This window comes from Talpa europaea, assembly GCF_964194135.1.
Source record: "Talpa europaea genome assembly, chromosome: 11".
NCBI lineage: Eukaryota > Metazoa > Chordata > Mammalia > Eulipotyphla > Talpidae > Talpa > Talpa europaea.
In genome coordinates, this window is record NC_140078.1 from 97,743,475 (window position 1) to 97,761,177 (window position 17,703).

The 17,703-nt window shown below is 51.6% G+C and overlaps 1 protein-coding gene across 1 annotated transcript in view; it reads left to right on the plus strand.

Annotated features, from left to right (window-relative positions):
- Window positions 1–17,703, plus strand: part of SLC6A6 (solute carrier family 6 member 6) — a gene marked incomplete at both ends in the record, with an annotated part of 69,956 nt that overhangs the window by 14,056 nt on the left and 38,197 nt on the right. The gene's annotated exons all lie outside the window — the stretch shown is intronic.

The window sequence follows — 17,703 nt, forward strand, 5'->3', positions numbered from 1 at the left end:
GCTGTGACTGCTTCATCTCCCTCTCTCCACTATAAAAACACATTCATAGTCAACATTCATAGTCTCCCTTTTTTTGCTGAATCATTAGGGAGTCAGTTGCAAGCATGATGCCCCTTTAACCCGAATCCTTCAGCGTGTATTTCGCAAGAGCAAGGCCATTCATTCTCTTATATAAGCCACACCGTTATCAACCCCAGGACATTTAACATTGACACAATTCTGTTATCTAATCTGCAGACCTTAATGACATGTCCCCAATTGTCTCTGTATTTACAGAAGCATTTTCCCCCCAGCTCAGGGTAACAAAAGTGTTTTTAAAAGGCAGTCACTTTTCTGCAGATGTCTTCTTGATGAAAACATTACTACAGGGGCTTTTGACATTGTTTTCGTTGTAACCTTCAGTAAGAAATACATGTGTGCGCACACACATGAAACTGAAACCAACGTTTCACAATAATGTTCATATCCTCACCAGCTGCAAGGCTCAGTTCTAGTCTGTTCTCTTATAGAATGATAGCCCTGATCCTTGTGTGTACCCCTGAAGCTATTCCAGTGCTGCGTGTCAGTCATGTGACACCACCATTAAAATAGCTGCAATCCTCCTTTTAGCTGGTTGCATGACCCACTAGCAGGCTCAGCTTTGGGGGTGAAATCCCTGACTGTCTGAGCAGAGATTTCTCAAAAGAAAGGTGGCCCTGGGCAAGCTTCTGTGGTCCAGGATTGGGGTTCGGTTGACTTGGCGTCACCTAGGAAGCCAAGACTAGAAGACAAGTCTTTGCTTGGCTTGGTGCTGTCAGAGGTGGATTCAGTTTTATCATTGTCATTGTGCACAGCCACAGCCCACCCAATCAGGCACAGCCACAGCCCACCCAACCCCATGGAGGCCAGTTCTGTGTGCTGGCATGAAGGCAGGTGTGTCCCTGTTGGCTCAGGACACCTCCCGGAGCAGCTGCCAGGTGGACATGGAGCTGTCCTGTTCCACATCAGAGCCTATCCTACTCATCAGTGTCAACAAGGATAACCTCGAAGATTTATTGATCCTCAATAGTGTGCTCTGTGTGACACTGGCATTTTACTCTACAACAGAGATGGTGCTCCTGTCTTTGTAAGAGTAACAGATGTATTTATTCATATGTCCTTACAACGTATCGGGCACCTTCTAGCTCCCTGCCCATCTCACAGTACCCCTGGGAGGAGGGACACTGATAGTGTCTCCATTGCACAGATAGAGAAACTGAGGCTCAGAGGTGAATTGACTCCCCTCAAGGTCACATCCTAGGAAGGATATGATGTATGCCGATACTGGTGTACATATCACCTAGCACTGCCTTCCCTGCCCCCAACCTTGGAGCTGACTCCTGTCCAGCCCCTTCCCAGGCCCTGAGCTGGTTAATGAGTAGCTCATGGCAGCTGCTGTGAAGCTGGAATGTGAGTTCTCCTTCTAGATAACGAGAGTCTTGTGCAAGGGGCCCTGGCTCCCACCTGGGCTGATGGCTTTACAGGCCATAAACAGACAGAGTCTGGCCACTGTCCATCTCTCCCTAGGCTTGCTGATCTGTCTGTTCTTGGGTGAGGCCCCATTTTACTGGAGAGGCGGCCGAGGCTGAGAAGCAGGTTTGCTCTTGCTCTCGCACATATCTGACACCTCCTCCAAGCGGCCTTCTTGGTCTGCTCTTTCTGAAAGGGCTCCTTGGTCCCCTGACATAGCAGGCAGCAGGATTTGGAGAGAGGCATGTTTAGCAGATCTTTATTATTATTATGAAAGATTTGTTTTCATTTATTTATGCATTTAACAACCGGGATGTAGGCCAGAGGCGCAGGGGTGAGAGGATTCACCAGAGACAGAGTGGGGAGCAGAACAGTAGGATCTACTGAAATACACTGCTGAGGGGAGCAGCAGGGGAGACAGGAGAGGTCTGCTATGCCATGGGGGTCAGCTCCCTGGCCACGGATTGAACTGCTGTAGTGGCTCCCGATAGCTTGATAGCGCTGAGACTTTAACCCCTGCACCATTGGGGAAGCCCTGTTTAGCAAATCTTGAATGAATAAACAACCCAAAGTCATTATTCTTCTTGACAGAGGACAACCCTTGGAGCGGCAAATCGGTGGAGTTGGAGTTACATGGTCCTGGGTTCAAATGCTGGCTCTACTCCACGTCGGCTCTGTGGCCTAGAAGGGAGTCACTGAGCCTCCCTAGCTATGATGTGAAATAGCCCCCCAGAAGCATCAGACAGACAGGGAGTGTGGGATTAGGGTAGCGATCACTCGTCACAGTGCGGCTTTGGAGCACTTAATAGGCCTTGGAAGTCAGTCCCAAGCACCCCAATACAATTTTCATGTCACCCTCCCAGGCAGGACACCCTAGAGCACACCAGCACCCCTCGGTTGAAAGTCACCCTCCTGGGTGCCCAAGGTAATTTTAGGAAAAGGGGAACCTCTCTGGGCTTGTCATGAGAATCCCCATGGGGCCTCTCCCACACAATGCCCCCTAGGTTGGAAAATGGAAGGAAAGGGGGGAGTTTGTACAACCGACCTATGTGCCAAGTGTCTGTCACAGCACTCGCCCGTGGAAGGAACAGGAGAATGAGAAAATGCTGTTTATTATTTGTTTACCTTGCTTATAAGTCATGTTTTCTTAAAACTTGAGATGTCTGACACTGTGTAAGTTTAAGGTGGACAACATGTTTCTCTGGTCCATTCATACAGCAATGTGATTGCAATAGCTACTCCCTCTGCAGGGCTACGTAATTATCCTTTCTTCCAGTGTCGAGAAGCAACGTTTTTAAATACAGAAAATTTAGACGGCATAGAATGGTATAAAGAATCCCTACCATCCAGAGATAAACATCTGACAGGGCCTTTATGAGAATGTGGGGGAAGAGTCATACATTATTTAATATTTCCTTCAGAAACTGAAGTCAGTAGAGCTGTGTCAGGGAACACTATTTTCTGACCATTTTTCTGCATCTTTCACCTTCTAAATCAGGGGTCAACTTCTTAGAGGGCTGGAAGGGAGGATGTGTTTTGGATGAGATCATGTGGTCCCTTCAGTGGCAGCCAGATATTGATAATATCCAAATGAATGGGTGTGGCTGTGTGCCATTAAAACTTTATTTAGTAAAATGAGCTGGATTTGGCCCAGGGGCCACAGTTGGTGGACCCCTGCTCTGATTTGTTTTGATTTGTTTGGGTAATACATCATTTATTTAATTAATTCTAGCAATGGGAGATGGGCGTTTGCAGTTTCTCTTTCTTGTAAACCACTCTGCTGCGAACATTTTTTTTCATTCTATTTTTAATTGTGGTAAAACACGTAACATAAACTTGACCATCCTAACCATTTTGACGCCAGCAGTCGAATAGTGTTAAGTGTATGCTCGGTGCCGTGTGACTTACCTCCAGGCTCTGCCATGTTGAACACTGAACGTGCACCTTCACACTGGGGTCGATTGCGGAACTGGTTGGCAATTCACTGTCCTCCAGAATTGCCCTAATTGACTTTGGGCATCAAAAAGGGAGTGTGAACACCTCCCTGGGGGAACTCCTGCTTTTCAGGGCTTTAAGATGAGGATTTAAAACTGCAGCCCTGTGAAGCAGCTCCCAGTCAGTCAGCTTTCCTGATTTGGGGAATAACATAAAATCCCAGTAAAAAAATGACTGTGAAGGGGCCCCCCCGGTGGCGCAGCGGTTGAGCGCTGGGTTGCGAAGCTGCCCGCAGCCTCTGCAGCGCCAGTTTGATCCCCAGCCGATCCCCGGCTGCTCCCCGACCACTAGAGGAGGGTCCCACATGGCGCGCAGACCTCCCCTGCCGCCCGCTGCTCCCCTCAGCAATGTACTTCGGTCCTTCTGCCTGCTCTGCTCCCCACTCTGGCTCTGGTGAATTCTCTCACCCTCCCGTGCTTCTGACTGTACCCAGTGCTTGTATAAATACATAAATAAATAAATCTTAAAAAAAAAAATAGTTAAAAAAAAATACTGTGATTACTGGGTCAGACTCAGAGTTTGAAAAATATACCTGTTCGAGGAGATTTGTGGTTGAGACCTGAGCTCTGGTTTCAGGGCTTGGGTGTGAATATGTTTCCATCTCTACCCTGTTGTGTGGCCTAAGGCATATCGATAACCTCTCTGGACCCCCAGGATCTTCTGTCAGAATGGACTTTGATGTCAAATGATATAGTTTCCCTTCTGGTTGATGTGTGAGTAACAAGGGAAGAAAAACCAACATTGACATTTCTTTAGTACAGTGACTGGCGCATAGCAGTCACACAACGAATGGTAGTTATTAGTATTGCTACTCCTAGTGCTACTGTGTTATTTTTGACACTTCCATCCCAGGGAAAATACCTGTATTACCTTCTAATGTAGTCATTACTCTCTCCAGGTAACAGGTGAGAAACGAGCCACTCCAGAAGGCGGTGGCTAGCTCGGGCCTGGAGCTGGAGTTTAGCTCACACCTTTGCCTTTTAGCCTTTACACCGAAGCAGCAGGGACATGGAGCCTGGGGCCACCAGGGCAAGCAGGAACCCCCTATTGTAGCTTCACCTGTGGTGGGAAAGCTTGCTTCAGGTAGAGAGAGAGCTCCTTGAGTGTATCTTCCTGTCTCTTGACTCCCAATCCCAGCAGGAGGGAGGGGAGGCTTTTTCAAGGAGAGGGTTTCCAATTCTACTGTGTGGGTGTTCCCCACACCACCAACAGTTCTCCAGCCCCAGCTGGGTATGTCCTACAGGTGAACTCAATTCCAACACTGTCGACCTGGGGGGCCTGGAGATAGCCTCCTGGCCCACTGGGGAGGCCTGTCCCTCCCACCCCCTTCAGATGCCCAACGCAGGTCTGTCCAGCCTGCCACCTGGGCTTCTCAGTGACCAGCTGTGGAAGTTTTAAGGACGTCCTTGTGAGAGCGGCTTCGAGAACTTGGGAACATTTGACTTGCTAGATCACCTGCTTAATTACAAAAGGAGAACTTGAACACTCTGTGGAAGATGGGCAGAGGACAGGCAGTTTCCATGCCCCCCAAATCTGCCACTCTTCCCCAGTCTCGCCATGTTCACCAACCTGGAAGTTCTCTAAAACCCTTCTTTTTGGGTTTTTGTGGAGGCTTCCTTATATAGACGAAATCCTTGTCCGTTGGTGATTGAGCTCAACCTCCAGCCATTTCCCTCCCTGGAGCTCTGGGGTGGGATTGGAACTTCCAACCCTCTAGCCACAGGTTGGTTCTCCAGGCAGCCAGCCAGCCCCATCCTTGGGTGAGTTCTAACAGTCACTGTTAACATGTCAAAAACATCTTCATTGCTCTCCTGACTTCGGAAATTCCAGGAGTTTTAGAAACTCCTTGCCAGAAATGGAACTAAGACCAAATATATCTTTCTTCTTATAACTCACAACATGACAGGATTTTTTTTCAGAAATGGACAGAGCTGCCCCCTAGGTGAAACCTGAGAGCGGTTTCCAGAAGGTTCCCATCTGTTAGCCAGTTCTTTGCCAGCAGATAGTCGAGGAACACAGGCTCCCCAAAGCAGGAGTCCCTGGATCTTGGGGCTGCAGCCTCTGGCTGCAGAAGGGCTGGCTCCCTGGGGCACCGTGAGGATGGGGTCCTTGGTCAGTGTTCAGGCCCAGCTGCCGGAAGGGTCCCCCTGATCTCTCCGCAACTAGGAGTACGCCGGGGATTTGAATCACCTGCTTCTTTGCCCCTTGCTCCCAGCCCTGTCTCGGCACCCACCTAGGCTTGCACACCCCTACCCCTCTTGCTGACCTCCAAATTCCTTCTACCTCCATCCTCTCCCCATCCCCAAGCTCTTGATCTGTGGAGTCCCGCCAGGGCCTAAGCCTCCCTCGTTCCCTCCACAGGGAAGGGGCATGGTTCTTACCATGTTTTCAGGGCTGAGTGATGCTATGAGCTTGTGCTTGTCTTGCTGCCCCCCGCACACCCCAGTCTCTTCTAGGCGTCCTGCCTGCCTGGACCATCTCCAGTCATCAGAGCTTTCTCTTGCTTGTTCAGTAACCAAGGCCCAGAGAGACCAGGGGGTGGTAAGGAATCCAAGGCTGGGTCCTGACCAGTGGGAAGGACGCTGTGTCCATTAGCAGTGTCTGTCTGGGGCAGGCTTGGAGTAGATGTCGGGAGTTTGTGGACAGTTGCTTTGGAAAGTTGGAAACAGGGAGGAACCAAAAAGACTGAAAGGTCTGTGCAGCCACTAGGCAAGAGGCTGCCTCTGGTGGGAGGAAAGAAAGGAGCGTGACTTTGGGAGAGTGCGTGACCCCTAAATCCCCAGTGATTGAATTTTGGTACCCAGGTGGAGGTTTTCAGACCTGGCATTCAGGGTGTGACCCCTCCTATTTCCTGTGCTGACCTCATTTATCCTGCAGCCCAGAAAGGTCATTCCCTGCAAATGGTGATTTCAGACAGGAGGTTTTGTCTTCACAAATCCCATGATCATGGCGCCCCTTTGCCTGACTCTCTTTACTGCGAGGCTGTGCAGATCTGGGCTCATCCAAGTGGCAGAGGGGCCCACCTGCCAAATCTGGTTCTGACGCAGGCACGCACATGAAGCACCTCCTGTGTCCAAGCCTGGAGGCAGACCTGTGAGCGCTCCGAAGTGGCAACTCATGCTGGGTGATGTCACCATGGCCACCCAGGGGAGGAGACAGGCCTGGCGGGCTTCTGGGTCTGGGCTCTCCCGCCTTCCCTCGCCTTCCCCAGGGTGCTATCCAGTGGGGCCCTGGCACCCTTTCCAGATTATTCCTTCTGGACCTTCTGCCATGCTATGATCTCATATCTGAATGGAGTCATTTATTTAACATCCATTTATTCACTCATTTGGTGAGCATTTATTGAGTACCTATTGTATGTATACCGGACATAGTGCTGGCAGTGGAGATAGAACAGGAACAAGGCTAGAGGGGCTAGACAACATAAATGGCCATGCAGATCATTGCAAAGTGGGTTTGTTTTTTTTTTTAAAGATTTATTTATTTATTCATACAAGAACTGGGATACAGGCCAGAGGTGCGGGGGCTGGGGGTAAGAGGATTCACCAGAGACAGAGTGGGGAACAGAACAGGCAGATCTACTGAAATACACTGCTGAGGGGAGCAGCAGGCAAGACTGGAGAGGTCTGCTGTGCCATGTGGGTAGCTCCCTGGCTGGCCGGGGATCTAACTCATGCTGCAGAGGCTGCAGATAGCTTCATAGTGCTGTGCTTAACCCCTTGTGCCACCAGGTAGGCCTGAAAGTGGGTTTTAAAGTGAACCCAGGGAGCAAAACTCAGTGTGTATGACCACAGGGCTGAGCCCTCTCGCGGTGGAGGAGGGAAATAGTCCGGGAAGGTGAGCCACCCCTGTTGCTTCTCATGAGCCTGTCTGCCTACATCCCCATCCATCCATCCTCCTGATGAGCTTCATAAGGCTCAGAGGTACAGCGTCCTTCCCAAGGTCACACAGCACCTTGAGATGCTTAGCTTCCTCCCCTCAGAGCTATCCTCCCAGTCCTGGTGCTGTCAGAGGAGAGTTTGCCCAGCTGTTTCCTGGTTGTGGCATCTTGGGGAAGTCCCACCTGGGCCTCAGTTGCCTCACTTGTAACACGGAGATCCAAGTTTAATGGGCAAATGTGGAAGAGAGCAGTTTGGCAGATCACGGTGTCTACTGCAGTTATCTTTGCATCTTATTAATGATGTCACACAAAGTGCTGTCAGGGACAGTTCAGTCACATTAAGCAATCCACACGTCAGCCAGGTTTAACCTAAACGGGGCAAAACTAGAAAAACCAGGGCTCTGGCCCGTACCCCCCCCCCCCGCCCCCCACCGGCTTCTCCGAGGCTCCTACACACCTGAGCAGGCCTGCCAGGATGTGTCTGAGGAGAAGGCTTGCCCTCAACTTCAGGGGTTGCTCACGTCTTGTTTTCCCCTTTGGCCTTTCCAGCCCATTTGAGAAATGCTCACGTTTCATACCCTCCAGCCCTGCTGAATTGGGGAAGGCCCCAGAGAAAATACTTGATGTCAGGGGAAGTTTAGGGAAAACTTGACAAGCTTCTGAAAACTGAGAATTGAAACTCTCCTCATTCAGTCATCAAAGAATTATGGACTTTTCCTGTGATTCAGACAGGGATGGGCTCTGAGGCATTCTGAGCTGAGCCCAGCACTGTCCAGCCTGGGGACTCCCGAGCCAGAAGGGAGAACTACAAACCCAGGGTCCATGGGGTCTCAGAGATGCTCTGGGCACACAAGGCTCACCTTTCCCAGAGGCTTTGAATGAGAAAGTTGGCCTGCAAGGCAGGAAGGGCACCAAGAGGGAACCGCCCACCAGAAGGCAGGGCAGAAAGAGTGAAAGTGAGGTGTGCGCATCTGAGATCGGAGGCCTGGGTGTCGCCTTCCGGGAAGGAGAGAGGAGCCCATGGTGGTCTAGCCTGGTGACCCCAGGGCTCTGCTGCAGAGTGGTGGTCTTGGATTACTTAGAGGCACCAGCCTGGACCCAGCGCCCGTTGACTAGTGCCAGGCACCACCCCTTAGAGGTGTAGTGGCTGTTGTTTAGCAGTTTCAACAACTGGCTTCTGCTCAGGAAGAAAAACAAGAGGCCAGTCCCCTCCCATACCACACTGGAGGAGAACCAGGTGCGTCGCAGGCACGGCCGGCCCTGAGCCGTCCACCTAGGTCTGCTGACTTGACTAGCGCGGTGGGAGCCCGTGAGGGGTGGCAACGGGCAGTCCCACTCTGTCCGGCCGCTGCTTCTCTGACTCAGGACACCGGGTAGAGAAACTGTTGTTTTGGTATTTTCTGTGGTTGACAGATCTGGAACTCGGGTGTTTGTTTCTGTCCTCCCAGCACTTACTGGGTGATGCTGTGTTCGGGGCATAGCCGGTGCTGACCGATTTGCCCTGTGAAATAAAGGCCTGATCTCTGTGGCAGGGGCTCTGTTTCTCCTGAGAGCAAATCCAGGTGTGTGTGGAGGCACTTTCTGGGACCCTCCCTGGTATAACTCGAGTCGACCCGTTTTATAGATGGTGCAACTGAGAACCCAGGGATGGTGACATTCTAGAGGTCCTTGCTGGCAGCTGGCAAGTGGTGGAGTTAGTTCCAGTCCATGAGACGCTGACAGGAGGAACCAAGCAAAGGGTGTTTAGGGAACAGAGGCTCCTGGGGTAGGCCTTTGGGGAATTCAGAGAACGCAGCTGGAGGGACTGACACTGTTGGGGAGGAGTTAAGTAGCACTCTGCTGCCGGGGGTCAGCTCAAACTGATTGACCAAATAAATAGAGGAGTCAATTAAAAAGGACAGATTTCTCAACTATTAATAGTTGTGACCTAAATCTCAGGTATCCTTGCCCCCAGGGAGTAAAAGGAGATGTTTTCAGATCTGCCCCCTGCCTCCCAGGCCAGTAAGCTGATTAAGTCCTTGGCTGCAGTGGATGGGACACCATCTGAATGGCTGGTGAGAGAAAGAGCAGAGGCCTGGGGCGGGGGGCGGGGGGGCTGAATAGGTGGGCCCAGAAAGCTGGGAGAGAGGGAGGCAGTTACTTTTCCAAAAATGGTGTGGGGTAGGGATAGAACCCCTAGATTCCTTCTTCCCCTCTTCTTCTTTGCTCATTGAGATTAGCCACAGCCCTGGTCTTGAGCCACCTGCTTGCTCTGGGCAGGCTGAATTTAAACTTTCAAAAGCCCTTCCTGGCTGTAGGGCAAGTAGTTACTCTCACTGCCCGGATGGTAGTAAACCGAAAGGTCCTTGTAAAGAAAATTCTTAGTGCAGAGCTTCAGCCTGGTGGGTGTCTGGTGGCTGCTTTCTGGGTTGAGACCAGTGCTGCTAGTCCTGGAAGAGACTGGACCCACTGTGATCGCTTCTAAATCCTTGCTGATTAATTTGCAAAAGGACACTCCTAACTCCTACCTCCAGCCAGCTTCAGTTTCCTCCTGTGTCAGGTGAAGAGGGGGTACCTCCTGGTGTCAAAGGTCACAGTTGGGGGCCTCCCTGGTGGTCTCAGCACCGTCACCACTATGGTCTGAGTTTGATCCCTGGCCAGGGAGCTGACCCACACGGCACAGCAGACCTTTCCTGTCTCACCCGCAGCTCCCCTCAGCAGTATATTTCAGTGGATCTGGCTGTTCTGCTCCCCATTCTGTCTGGTGAATCCTCTCACTTACCCCCACTCCGCCCCGCACCTTTGGCCTACACCCCTGTTCTTCTACACACACAAAAAAAAAAAAAACAAAACAACAAGGTTACAGCCGGAGTCAGTGGTTGAGGACCCAGGACTCTGGAGCGCCCTTCCTTTTCTGGCTGTGCAACCTTGATCATCAACTTCTCTGAGCCCTCATCTCTTAGAGTGGTTAGTTAGGAAGGCCGAGGTGCTGGTGAGTGCTCAGCACAAGGAGCTGGTATTCCTCTCTGCAACTGACTGGCTGGTTGGAGGCTATCCCATACATTTAAGGCATTTCAAGTGCTTTTGTCATATCAAGCTCTCTGGAAAAGCAATAAAGTGTCATTTTCTCTGGATTAATTATAGGAGAAAAACAATAGCCATAATGAGTGAAAAGTGATTTAAGGAACTAAGAGAAATAGTTAACATGATTAAAAGTTCACTGTTGGCTGGAATTATGTTAAGTGCGCAGGACAGCGGCAGGCACGAGGTTTTAGCTGTAATCACTATTGTTTCCCGGACGGCCACGCAATTGGAATCAGAACACAGTAGCCTGGACCTTCCTCATTTGCTGCTTCTTGGGAAGAGGCGGCACCCCTGCCCTCCTGTGATCTATATGTGACCATAGGAGGGAGACGTGATGATTAACTGGTGAGGGAGGAATAACTTCCTGCTGGGAACTGTCCAGGGCGTGGCCAAGGGGAGAGGGTTGTAAGGACCATGGCAATAAGGAACAGGAGAACCTCTGGCAGAGTCTGGGTCAGGTGGTTGTTGGGTTAGACCCTAGACTAACCCAGAGTGGCAGAAACTCAGCTGGGCCCAGTCCCTAGGCTCCAGCATGGCAGGGGAGACTTTCCATGTGGATACGGTACACGCCCTCATGCACCACCGCCAGCCAGGCACAGTACTTTCGTTGGGCCATGGTGGACATTTCACCCAGCACCTCCCAGTTCATCAGGACCACCTTTCCTGATTCTAAGATGGGGTGAAAGGGGGAAGGAGGGAGTGGCTTAAGATTCAGACTCAGTTCATTGGTGTGGGGTGGGGGAGGGGAGACAGGCCTCTACATTTTCCCCCCAGAGTCACAAGCATTTCTGATGTTCATGCACATGTGAGGGTGGCCTTGGTTATCTACCAGCTCTCCCCCAAGAGCCCAGAGACTTCAGCACAAGACAGTTTTACAGATAAGGGGGCCTGTTTTGAAGCAGGGCTATGTGGGTCTATATAGCCATCCAATAGGGTACAGATCACTGTCTGCGAGTTTTCCACCTGTGTGCACAATTGAGGACCCAGGTTTAGGGAACAACAATAATGGGGCTATTTAACAAACGAGGAAACAGAGTTACTAAGGCACAAGTGACTGGCTCTCTCACCCCAGATAGTGTCCGCGGTGTTCAGGAGACCCCAGACAAAAGGTTCCTCCAAGGTAGCACCCTCCAGGCCTGGAGTGCAAGGCAAGACACAGGCAGGTCTGCTGAGACGCTGCAGCAGCAACCAGCTGGAGGTCTGGGTGAACAGCACTGGACGCTAAACACACAATAGCAGAGGTGCCACACATGATCCAACAAAAAGCTCTTCGAGCACTGGCCTTGGGGGCTTTTCCCAGGTGTTTGCAGTGACAAGACCAGAGGCAGGCCCAGCCTTCCGGGCCCTGCAAAACTCTGGCTTCTCTGTCTGTGGACGTCAGCTGCTGGAAGCTTCTTTTTTCTTTTAGAGGCAGGTACAGAGTGCGACATGTCTAGGCTGGGGATTGGCATCTCTGGATCTGGGGATCCCTCCTACCCTTCCTTATATTCCTTTTTCAGAGTCCCCCATCCCTATTGATACCTCCTAACCAGACCATTCAGTTTGACTCACTCAACCTGGTAGGTGTTGCTCGGGCAGGAACACCTTCCTGCAGCAGCCTTTGGCTGACCAGAGGGGAAAAAAACTCCACATTTTCCCAACGGCTCCTGCTGCCCAGGCAAACGGCCACAAAACGCCAGTCTCGCCCTGTAGTTTACACTACAGGGCCCCGAAACAGTTGTACAGATGAAGAAACTGAGGTTTCCCAAGGAGAACTTTGAGCTTTTTCAAGTCACACAGTTTTGAGACAAGGGCCCAGGTGGGGGTGACACAAGCTGGGAGAGGTGAAAGAAAAGGTGGGACAGGCTGGAAGGTGGTATTTGGCCCAGGTCTTCAAGGTGGGTGGGATTCACTGGAGCCACCTTGAGCTGAAGCAACATGGCCAGCAGGGGGGAGACAAGCTTGGCTAAGCTGGTAGGAAAGAAGTTCAGGGCATGACTCCAGGGAGTTTCCAGTGGTTTTCTAGTGGTTTTCTGAAGCTACCTGAGTGATAAGCCATAGGAAGCAGTCCCCTGGCCTCAGCACGGTGCTCTCAGTGGACGCCATTGGAGATGTAAGCACGATCCAGGTGAGGAGGATGGAGACGACCTGGGGCTTGCTCCGGGAGATGGTCCGCACTTGTAGGAAAGCCTCAGTTGAGAAATGTCATTCCTCCCTCGAGCCCGCTCCCCAACCGTGGTGTGGATTTTAATGCTGAGTTCACTTCCAGCTGAGTAGTAGCTGATGTTCAGCATCTTCTCGTAGCCCTGAAGTCACCATGCCCAAGGCTGGCTGGGTTAGACTGGAGTCTGGTGTGCCCAGATTTGGAGTAAGAGCTTTCCTTTCAGCCTCGGGCTGTATTCCTCTGGTTGGGGGCTCGAGAGCTTCCTTGACCTCCACACTCCTTCCACCTCTGTTTCCTCTCTGAGATGTGTCCCTGTGAATCTGATGGTCCATCTGTCAAAGAGGCAGGTGTCTCTTGTCCTGGCCTGCGTCGATCTGGGTGCTCATCTAGAAAGTGGGTTACACTTGCATGTGCCAAGACCGCTAAGGCCCCACATTGCGCCTTTGGTTTTGTTCAGAGTCCAGTGGCTCCTGCAGCACTTGGCAGCCCTGCCGGAGGCCAGGGAGAAATCACTTTAGAGTCGTTTTTGGAAGATGTGGTTTAATGAAAATTGGTTTCCTAAAGATTTGGGGCTCATCTCTCAAAGGCAAAGATTTGTAGAGTTTCAACTAATTGGGGGTCCTTCCGCCAGGACCCCTACTGTGTCCTACCTACCTGGCATTGCTCTTTGCCCTGGCACCCTCCTACATCAAGAGTTGCCAGAGCCCCGAGCCCTAAACATTCCCACAAATATTTGTTGTGTCGGGCCTGAACTACATGTCAGGAGTCAGGGCAGGCTCTAGGTGAACAGAGAGTGACGATAAGGGTGAGGCCAGAGCAGTGCTGTTGTCCCGGGGGCTGCCCAACCAGGCTGAGGTGTGAGGACAGCCTGTCAGTTACTCAAGGAACAGTGTGTCAGGTATAGGGTGTGAGAAAGCACAATGTGTGTTGAGTAGCCCCTGGGGATCCTGATGGTGGAGGATGCTTGAAACTCACTTCCAGATAAGTGGGACAAAAGTCTAGGCCACAAACTCTTTGTGTTGAAACGGCTGCAGGCATTACCAGTCGATCACCACCTCTGCCTGGCTAGATCCCAGGCTGCTGGATTCTGCAGACACCAAGCTCCCTGAGCTACATTTGTTAGTGAGGGTAAAGTAAGCACAGAAGTAGGAAGGAAGAAAGTCCTTCCTCTTTGAGAAAAAACATGTTTAAAAAGAGGAACAATGAGAATTGGACCTTGTCACAAGCCTTTCATGAGCTAGGAGTTCTCATACACCGTCCACGGGACTTTCTGCCCATCTTACAGATGTTGACACTGAGGCTGGGAGTGGTGACTTGCTCAAGGCCTTACAGCAGGGGAGGTGTGGTCGCTTTTTCCGTGGAGGTGTGACTTCACAGAACCCCGGTGATAGAGGGGGGTGGCGGGCTCTGAGCAGGCGCTGCTGGGCTGCAGGCATGCCTTTAGCTAGCCTTGTCCCCTGGCCTGGCTCTCCAGTTTCTACAGCGTGAGGGAGGGAAGGGCTGCTCTGTTTGCTTCTCACAGCCAGTGAGAGGAGGGCAGCTTGAAGAGTTCTTAGAGTTTAAAAGAGGAAGTTTGAGGAAATGGAAACCAAGCCTTTCTTTTTTTCTCTGGTCTCTTTTTTTGTGGCCTCCAGAAATAATCCTGCGTTTTGCAGCCTCTCTCAGGATTACGGTTCACCCCACCCCACCCCCACTTCCGGCAAACCAGGCAGTGGGCTGGGGAAACTGACTGGTAGAGAAGAGTGACAGGCTTGCGGCTGGTGAGTCAGTGCCAGGAGGCAGTTGCCTGCTGACTCACCCACCCTGGGCATGAAAACGGGTCCCTGAGTCCCTCTTCCCCACCCCCCCACCCCCCCGCCCCCGCCGGTATCATGGCGGCCCTCCTCCTCCAGCTAAGCTTTGGTTGCGGCCTATGCTGGAACTCTATTGAGTCCCCACAGACAGAATCTGAGACTGGACTGATCTCTGTGCTGGAGCCCCACCTTCCTCCAGCCAGCCAGGCTCCTGGGCCCAGCCCCATGGGTGTCATAGTTCCTCTTCTTGAAGCCTCATTCGCCCTTGACCAGACATTGTCACTCTCTGTCTCCCTGAACTTGTAGAATAATTTTGTTTTAACACAGCAAAGCCCCTCCCACCTATCTATGGACCCCCGCACCTGAAGGTCAGGAAGGTGACCCTGTACCCCAGTGGTGGCCCTGGGCCAGTGTGTAGCGGTGCTCAGTCAGCGCAGGAGAGGTGGGCTTTTCCTCTCAGCAGTCCCTGCACAGCAGGGAAGTGACTTGTCCCGAGACAGGGCCGCACTGAAGCCGGGGCTGTTCTTTCCAAAGCCCTGGCTTCTCCCAAGAGAGGCGAGGGCTCCAGCTCGAGGCGCAGGAGCGCGTCCTCCTCTCTGTCCCTGGGGTTAGGGCCCTTGCCAAGGGGAGGGAGTTTGAGCCACCACCCTTGACTGGTCCCTCTGGAACCAAAGGGCAGCTGCCTTTAGCCCATCCCATGGGTTTTTGATTTAAGATGAGAAAGCCAGGTGCCTCTCGGGTATTGGGTATGAGGGCTTGGGTTAGACAAGCCCCTGGGCAAGTGGCTCCACCTCTCTGGGTTTCATGACCCCATCCAGGCAGGTACAGGGCCTTCCTGGCCGGTCCTCGAGGAGCTGCTGCCTGGGACCTTCCCTCCTCAGAGGACCTGGCCAGCCTGGTCCCTATTCCGTCATCTACACCTGATCCCCCTTGGTTGTCTTACATGCTGATCCCTGTCCCAAATATTTATTCTCTCGTGTGTTTCATGTCTGTCTGGGAGACCTGTCTGGAATGCCAGCTCCTCAAGTCCCCCCTACAGCCCATCCCCATGCCTGCAGTGCCAGGCACCCAGTAGGGTAGGTTGTCAGTAAATATTTATCTAACTGTCACTGCTGCCAAAACTACCTGTGCTGTTTTACCCCTGGACATCCACGATGCAAAAGGGGAGTACTTGTCCGGCCTGACCCAACGAGCCGGAAGTTGACCCAATTCCTGACTCCCAGCCCACTGCCCTTTCCCCTGACTCGGCGGTCTGGTTGGCCAGCCCTGGGCAAAACAGTCCTTGTCTGTTTTAGACAAGGCATGTGCTCAACTTGCCTTCACCTCAGGAGCAGTGCCTTCCCAAGGCCCCATTCTGCCACAGACCTGGCTGCTAGGCCTCTCCTGCCCCAGCCCCCACATCTGCAGGTTCTCCTTTGTTTCATCTCTCCTGGCCCCTTGTGACTCTCTGGGCTTTGGCTCAGGGTCTGCCACCTCCAAGGAGATAAGAAAAATATTCAGACCCAGCCAGTTGAGATTTTTTACCTGTAGACAGTTTCATGGGGGGGAGGAGGACCAGGTAGTTGTACGTTGCTCCAGAGGCAAGTTCTTTGCAAAACCTGTTCACCTTTATCCACCTTTTCCTCTGCAAACCATTGACCAAAGTCCAACCTACTCTGGTCGACCGCTATCCAGAGATCTCCTCACCTCTTACTACCAAGAGCGTGTAGTCAGGATGTGGGTACAGAGCCAGATGCTCCTCTCTCTGCCTTCAGCTTTGTGATCTGTGTACTGGGATCCTTGGGGAGAGATCAAGGGCATGAACCAGGCAGGTGCCCTCAGCAGAGGTGGGGTGTCTCTGAGAATAGACCTCCAGCTTTTGTGGGGTGCAGTTTATTATTATTTTTTAAAATTTTCTGAAGGAGTTTATGTCAAATTCTTTTTTTTTTAAATAAATTCTATTTTTATACTCCCCATACAATTGCAACCCCCTTATTTTGACCCCCATCCCTCCGCTCCCCGCCCCCCACCCCCCATAGAGTGTTTCTGGTTCATAGTCTTTTGATTTTGATTTTCACTTTCTTATAGTTATTCATTTTCCTGGTCCCTTATTTAAGTTTTCTAGATTCCTGCTATGAGTGAGACCATCTGGTATTTTTCCTTTTCTTTTTGGCTTATTTCGCTGAGCATGACCCCTTCCAGCGCCATCCATGTTGCTGCAAATTGCATGTGTTTATCTTTTTTGAATGCTGAGTAATATTCCATGGTGTATATGTACCACATCTTCTTTTTTTTTTTTTTTATAGAGGCATGCTTTATTTATTTGTTTGCTGGTTTGTTTGTTTGTTTTGTTTATACATGCACTGGGTACAGTCAGAAGCGCGGGAGGGTGAGAGAATTCACCAGAGCCAGAGCGGGGAGCAGAGCAGGCAGAAGGACCGAAGTACACTGCTGAGGGGAGCAGCGGGCGGCAGGAGAGGTCTGCACGCCATGTGGGACCCTCCTCTGGTGGCCGGGGAGCAGCCGGGGATCGAACCGGCGCCGCAGAGGCCGCGCGCAGTTTCGCAACCCAGCGCTCAACCGCTGCGCCACCAGGGAGGCCCTGTACCACATCTTCTTGATCCAGTCATCTATTTTTGGGCATTTGAGTTGTTTCCAAAGCTTAGCTATTGTAAACAGTGCTGCTATAAACATAGGAGTGCAGGTGCTCTTTGGAATTGATGTTTCTGTGTCCTTTGGGTAAATACCTAGGAGTGGAATTGCTGGATCCTATGGAAGCTCTATGTTTAGTAGGTCCAGAAATCTCCACAGAGCTCTCCATAGTGGTTGGGCCAGTTTGCATTCCCACTAGCATTGCAGGAGAGTTCCTTTTTCTCCACATCCTCGCCAACATTTGTTGTTGCTAGTTTTTTTAATATGTGCCATTCTCACTGGTGTAAGATGGTATCTCATGGTAGTTTTGATTTGCATTTCTGTGGGGTGCAGTTTAGATCAGGCTGGGGGGCCACGACCGTGGACACTGAGCCCCGGCTTCAGTGATGACCAGCTACCTCGAGTCGTCATGCTGAAAACAGTTCCCTCTAACAGAATTCACTTTCACTAGGGCCAGAATATTGTTGCTCATTGTTTGACTCTATTCCGAGCGAAACAATGCAGGCTTCCTGGATGACCTCACTGGGCTGAGCTGAGCCATTGGGCCTGTGAGGCCAACCTGGTCAGCACCTCCAGATCAGCCTGGCCTGCCCTCTGCTGCAGCTACCATGGGTGCCCTGGGCAGCAGAGTGTCCAAAGAGGGTGCGGGATTTGCTTCCAGCCCACGCCGCATTTCAGAACTGGGGAGTATACACTACCCCTCATCTCAG